The following is a 7,491-nucleotide window of genomic DNA, read 5'->3' on the forward strand; positions in this document are numbered from 1 at the left end:
AGCAGGGTAGAAGAACTTTGTCTGGGGTTACTTTTAAAACATACATTTCAAAAGTTTTCTGAACTATAAGAGAGGGGAAAAGAGGTTGTGGTTATCATAGAACATCAGGGTTGGAAGGGACCTCAGGAGGTCATCTAGTCCAACCCCCTGCTCAAAGCAGGACCAATGCCCAACTAAATTCCCAACTATCCATCACTTAAGGGGAAACTCCAAGAATCCGTGAAAGGTGGATTCCCCCAGCCATGTGGGCTGAGAAAGCTGAGAACTGACTGTAAATGAGAAATTGCCTGAGAACCAAGAACTTTGCAATTATTGTATGTATTTGATTTCTTTAACCAATTTTAACTCTCACCTTTCTTCTTTTTATAAATAAACCTTTAGATTTTAGATACTAAAGGATTGTCAACAGTGTGATTATTGGGTAAGATCTGAGTTATATATTGACCTGGGTGTGTGGCTGATCCTTTGGGATCAGAAGAACTTTTTATTTGATTAAATTAGTTTTAAAGAGCCACCCATCTTTAAGTCTAGTGTTTTGGTGGTGATACAAGGACTAGCATACCTGAGGATCTGCTTTTCTGACTCCTTGCTAGCCAGTGTGGCGAAATAGAAGTTCACTGTTGCTGGTTTGGTATATCCTGTGAGGAGAATAACCACCAGTTTTGGGATGTGTCCATCCTATTTTTCAGCAGTTTGACCTGACTTTGGTATTCTCAGTTGTGACCCATGAAGGAATGGTCACACTGACACACAGTTTAAGTTCCCGCAAAGCTATCTTTTGCTGAGGGTGTGTGTGTGTGTGTGTGTGAAACATTGGCTTGTGGTTCTGGGTGCCCCAAGACAGTGTCATAGTGGTGTTGGGGAATTTGCATTAACTACCCACAGCGAGTCCCCAGGAAATCCACTTAGCAAGCCAGGACTCCAAAATCACACTTAACACTTATTGTCCCCCAAAGTCCATGCATGTCTGGCACATTTCAGTACAATATCCTTTGAAGTCCTCAGCTATGAGAGATGGGAACCATGAGGCTAGTGTCTGACCCACTGGACCCCTTTTTTCCCCACACACTAGGGTTGCCAGGCATCCAGTTTTCGAACATAACGCCCTGTCCAAAAGGGACCCTGGCAGCTCTGGTCAGCATCGCTGACCAGACTGTTAAAAGTCCAGTCCGTGGCACAGTAGGGATAACGCAGGCTCTCTGCCTGGCTATGCACGTCTCCTGGAAGCAGCCAGCATGTCCCTGAGGCCCCTAGGCGCAGGGGCGATCAGGAAAACTCTGCACGCTGCCCCCCGCCCTGAGCACTGGTGGGATCTGCAGCCAATGGGAGCTGTGGGGGTGGCGCCTGCAGGTATGGGCAGTGTGCACCATGCAGAGGCACCTGGCTGCCCCTGCGCTTAGGAGCCGGACTGCCGTCCACTTCTGGGAGCCACACAGAGCCAGGGCAGGCAGGGAGCCTGCCTTAGCCCCACTGCACCATGGACTGGGAGGCACCTGAGGTAAGTGCCACCCAGCTGGAACCAGCACCCCAAACCCCTCCCAAATCCCAACTCCCACTCCAGGTTGGAACCCCCTCCTAGAGCCTGCACCCCAACCCCCTGCCCCAGCCCTGAGCCCCTTCCCACACCCAAATTCCCTTCCAGAGCCTGCATCCCCTCCAGCACCCAACCACAGCCCTGAGCCCCTTCTGCACCCAACCCCCTCTCAGAGCCAGCACCCCACAACTCCTTCCACACCCACCCCAGCCCTGAGCCCCCTCCTGCCCCCCAAACCCCTCATCCCTGGTCCCATACCAGAGCCCACATCCCCAGATGGAGCCCACACCCCATCCACATCCCAAATCCCCGCCCCAACCCAGAGTGTGCTCCTGCACTCCCAACCCCTTGGCTCTAGCCCAGAGCCCCTTCCTGCACCCCAACTCCCTGCCCCAGCCCAATGAAAGTGAGTGAAGGTGGGGGATAGCAAGCGAGCAATGGAGGGAGTGGGGGCTGGGCCTTGGAGAAGGGGCAGGGCCTCAGAGAAGGGGTGGAGCCTCGTGAAGGGGGCAGGGCAGGGGCAGGACAAGAGTGTTAGGGTTGCCAACTTTCTAATCCCACAAAACCAATCACACACATTTAATATGATGTTAGGCTACAGATCCAGAAGTATGCTGTCCAGGAGACCTTTTCCTCAAGCAGAGCTGCTCCCAGTGGGCATAGAAGAGAATAATGGGGGCTGATTGTTGCAAGGAGTTTAGTTAGGAGCTAATCCAAGGGCCATTGACATCAATGATCTTTGTATCAGATTCATGTTTAACAGGAGGCATCAGAAAGTTGGGAGATATGTATTGCAATCCTTCCTTCATGCAATAGGGTCCTGAGGATGGAATGAACCATTGCTAGATCAAGAACTCAACAAATGTGTTCCTACCACTCCACATTCTTGCAAACAGAAGGGAAAAAAAGTTAGGAAAATTATCCCTTTAAAAAAATCAACGATCAGGCATATGCCAACTAAAACACAAGCCACTTCTCAAAATTGAACTTGAGCTGCAAAGATCTTGTTGGATATCATCCAATGACAGCAAAGCAATGAAGAGATAGCTGGAATGAAGTGCAGGATAAACAGGCCTGTAGCCACAATAGTCTGAAGATTAATGGGATTTAGAATGAAACATTGTCACAAATCTCAGTTTTCCCATAACTTGGGTTACAATAACAATGTTTTAGTCTTGCATATTATTAAAAAGAAAAGGATTACTTGTGGTACCTTAGAGACTAACAAATTTATTTGAGCATAAGCTTTCATGAGCTACAGCTCACTTCATCTATATCTCACGAAAGCTTATGCTCAAATAAATTTGTTAGTCTCTAAGGTGCCACAAGTACTCCTGTTCTTTTTGCGAATACAGACTAACACGGCTGCTACTCTGAAACCTGTCATCTTGCATATTATGTTAACTTTTGACTGAAACTTCTGCCAATTTCAGTTTCTCTATCCTTACAATATTTTCACACACACACACACAATCTTGCAAACTCCCTTAGCTCAGTTGTCATGCAGAGACAATGTAGGAGCAGGGCCAGCTCTAGGTTTTTTGCCACCCCAAGCAAAAAATTTGCCACCCCAAGCTCCGAGAACGCAACTGCCCAAGGAAAAAAAGAAAAAGGGTGGCGGGAATGCTGCCCCTGGAATTGTGCCCCTGCAAGCACGTGCTTGCTTTGCTGGTGCCTAGAGCCGATCCTGTGTAGGAGCATGCTACTTTCAGCACATAGCTCATTGCCATTCTTATAGGCGCTGCCTTTGTGGAGATAATAGGAAGGAGATAACTAATGCAGAATCAAACAATAACTTATCTCTAGGCTCCCCCCTCTGCTGGCACAGGATTGAGGCTCTCCATAAAATATACTTACCATTTTTCAAGTAGCTCTACTAATTACTGAGCTCTAGAGATACACTTTGCATATGCCTCTTGATACGAAGAGAGATTCATTATCTCCAAGGAATTTCTCAGTTTCTTTCACAGAAGAGCATCATACAGCAAATGCAGTGGGGGCCGGGGGAGGAGGTGGTGTTTAATAGGTAGGATTCATCATACAGCAAATGCAGTGCGGGGAGGGGTTAATAGGCTGTATTCATCATTTGGCAAATGCAGTGTAGAGGGAGGGATAGTTAATAAATTGCTTTCGTTATACAGCAAATGCAGTGCAGGGGTGGGTTAATCGGTTGCATTCTAGCCCCAATGACCCTTTGCTTGTGTAGCTCACACCTGCCAGCCCTGTGCATTTTTGCGCTGCCTGTCAGGTGATACAGCTACTGAATGTTGCTTAAATTTAACCTATATAAAGTAAAATTAAGCTTCTCTAAAAATGGTGTGACTGAGTTGCTGAAATAAAGAAAAAACACCCCAATTGCCAAGGCCCCAGTGAGATTTGAACTCACGACCCCTGGTTTACTAGACCAGTGCTCTCACCCCTGAGCTATGGAGCCTCTTTGTATGGTATAGTTTTCCCCTAACAACAGTGTACAATAATCATTTTTCATCACTACACTCTATGCAATTGCACAAAACCCAGGCTGACTGAGCTTTTACTGTGTTACAGTTAAGTTTTAAACCACACTTTCCTTTACTATACTTTTACCAGTTTGCCTGGTACTGAAGTTAGGCTTACCGGTCTGTAATTGCCGGGATCACCTCTGGAGCCTTTTTTAAAAAATTGATGTCACTGTAGCTATTTTCCAGTCATCTGGTACAGAAGCTCATTTAAATCATAGAACCATAGGACTGGAAGGGAGCACAAGAGGTCATCCAGTCCAGTCCCCTGCACTCATGGCAGAATTAAGTATTATCTAGATCATCCCTGACAGGTGTTTATCTAACCTGCTCTTAAAAATCTCCAGTGATGGAGAATCCACAACCTCCCTAGGCAATTTATTGCAGTGCTTAACCACCCTGACAGTTAGGAAGTTTTTCCTAATGTCCAACCTAAACCTCCCTTGCTGCAATTTAAATCCATTGCTTCTTGTCCTATCCTCAGAGGTTAAGAAGAACAATTTTTCTCCCTCCTCCTTGTAACAACCTTTTATGTACTTGAAAACTGTTATCAGGTCCCCTCTCAGTCTTCTCTTTTCCAGACCAAACAAGCCCAATTTTTTCAATCTTCCTCATATGTCATGTTTTCTAGACCTTAAATCGTTTTTGTTGCTCTTCTCCAGACCTTCTCCAATTTGTCCACATCTTTCCTGAAAGGTGGTTCCCAGAACTGGACACAATACTCCAGTTGAGGCCTAATCAGCACAGAATAGAGCGGAAGAATTACTTCTCGTGTCTTGCTTACAACACTCCTGCTAATACATCCCAGAATGATGTTTGCTTTTTTTGCAAAACTGTTACACTCTTGGCTGATATTTAGCTTGTGGTTCACTATGACCCCTGAGATCCCTTTCTGCAGTACTCCTTCCTAGGCAGTCATTTTCCATTTTGTATGTGTGCAACTGATTGCTCCTGCCTAAGTGGAGTACTTTGCATTTGTCCTTATTGAATTTCATCTTACTGACTTCAGACCATTTCACCAGTTTATCCAGATTATTTTGAATTTTAATCCTATCCTCCAAAGCACTTGAAACCCCTCCCAGCTTGGTATCATCCACAAACTTTATAAGTGTACTCTCTGTGGCCTTGTCTAAATCATTGATAAAGATATTGAACAGAACTGGACCCAGACCTGATCCCTGCAGGACCCCACTCATTATGCCCTTCCAGCATGACTGTAAACACTGATAACTACTCTCTGGGAATGGGTTCCCAACCAGTTATGCATCCACCTTATAGTAGCTCCATCTAGGTTGCATTTCTCTAGTTTGTTTATAAGAAGGTCATGCGAGACAGTGTCAAAAGCTTTAGCTCTTCTCCATCTCTAATTTCTATGGACTAGATTGTGGCCTGGATTACATGCATAATTATTTTAACAGGTCTTCCTTCAACCTTACAGCAATGATTGGGATTAATATATAAGAGCTTGACCAGGTAGAACAGAAAGTCCCCTTGAAGAAATGTCTCCAATTTGAGGAACACAATCATGCAGGTTTCTGTTTGCCCCTCACAAACCCAGTGGAGAGCAGACATAACTTGCATAGGACCATGCAGGACAGAAAAGAAGGCATAGCCACCTGTGCCTGAGTGATGAGTCAAGAGCAGCCAAAGAGGACACTGAGTTCCATAGCTTCTAATAGGAAATATTGTCAAATGTGTCCAGAACATACATCAATCCTAAGAGCCAAAAGGTAGCTCAAAATGAACTGCATCAAATCTCTGTGCTGCATAATTTCATGTCACTTCAATGTAGAAAACAACTCCTCTTGGAAGAAATATCTCTAGACTGTTCTCAATGGTAGCAGATGACAGAACAAGGAGTAATGGTCTCAAGTTGCAGTGGGGGAGGTTTAGATTGGATATTAGGAAAAACTTTTTCACTAAGAGGGTGGTGAAACACTGGAATGCGTTACCTCGGGAGGTGGTAGAATCTCCTTCCTTAGAGGTTTTTAAGGTCAGGCTTGACAAAGCCCTGGCTGGGATGATTTAACTGGGAATTGGTCCTGCTTTGAGCAGGGGGTTGGACTAGATGACCTTCTGGGGTCCCTTCCAACCCTGATATTCTATGATTCTATGATTCTATGAAATCAGAATTAAGTAATGCTGTGCATTTTCTTCCTCCCATCATAGAAAAACATGTCTTCCCATCAGGTGGGCAGAACAACTTCTTGGGCCTTTGTTACCCACACCAGGACCATGGAACTGTCTGTAGCACTTGTACAGAAATACATCAAGTTACCCAGCATGAATCCAAAGATAGAAACCAGTGTTTGACAAACGTGAAGAAGCTAAAAGCCAATAAAACTGCTTTGTACAAATACTGGAAAAAGAAGCCCTGTGAGAGCACATGGTAACGGCAAATGTCAGTAGAATTATCCTCAAACTGTCCCAAACACAAGCATGTAGGAAACATGTGCTCAGAGTATAAGTGAAATGATCCAGCTGGAAAAGCATGTATGGTCTTTGAAAAACACTGGATTGGAGAAGAAAATAAGGCGAATGGCTTGGTACAATTGGTGTTCAGACGCCTATTCAGACAATCACCTGATTACAGTGCGTGGGTTTCTGAAATCTCATAGATAAAAGGTAGATGCTTCTTATAATGGAAAAGGAAGCTGTTGTTAATAGGAAAGGGTCACTGGCTTAATATCGTGATGAAAAGCTCATTTCACTGTTTTTCTGCTTGAATTGTTTTTCTGTAACATTGTCTATCAACTCTGATGGTCTCTGAGGCTGTTCCTACCTCCCCTTTTCCTGCTAAAACTTGTGATTCTGAATGCTGGTGCCACTCCGCTGGCAGAGCTCTTGGGTAGATAAGAGGTCAGCAGCCACCCATGCTTTCAGCCCTGCGTCATCCGACCCTGCTTACAACAAGTCTAGATGACAAGGTGGTTAAAAAGGCCAGTAGCTGCCAATACTTTAGGGTTCCTACAGTTCCCATCACTGGAGTGTCTGTGCTGGGAGAAATTTCAGGCAAAAAAGATGAGTGTAGGTCCATGTTGCTGTGCACCTTAGGGCTGATAGGTAAATACCACAAAAGTATGCTGTGACTAGAGTAGTGAGTGAGTTTCCTGGCCGGACTATTAGAAAGGCTGCATGTCTTTCATGAAGGTCATGGAAGACACACAGAGATGGGTAGGGAGCCTGCCAGCCCCGCCAACCCTCTTTCCCACCACGAGCAGGGGCCCCAGACCACACACTGCCCCCCGTCTTCCCCATCACCAGAAGGGTCCCAGGCCGCCTGCCACTGCCTGGTGCCCCCTCCCAGCACCAGCACGGGCCCCAGGCTGCATGCCACTGCCTGGGTCCCAGAACCAGCCAACCCCCCAGCACCTCCAGTGCCCCGGGACCACCCCCCAGACCACCCCCATAGAGTCATGACCTACCCATGACTTTTACTAAAAAATACTTGTGACGAAA

General features: G+C 45.9%; 1 non-coding gene across 1 annotated transcript; it reads right to left on the bottom strand.

Moving 5' to 3' along the window:
- Positions 1–3,895: 3,895 nt before the first annotated feature.
- TRNAT-AGU (transfer RNA threonine (anticodon AGU)) lies at positions 3,896–3,968 on the bottom strand. The gene has a single exon. It is a non-coding gene; the product is annotated as a tRNA-Thr (tRNA).
- Positions 3,969–7,491: the final 3,523 nt, after the last annotated feature.

The sequence above is a fragment of the Lepidochelys kempii genome, chromosome 16 (assembly GCF_965140285.1).
Source record: "Lepidochelys kempii isolate rLepKem1 chromosome 16, rLepKem1.hap1, whole genome shotgun sequence".
NCBI lineage: Eukaryota > Metazoa > Chordata > Testudines > Cheloniidae > Lepidochelys > Lepidochelys kempii.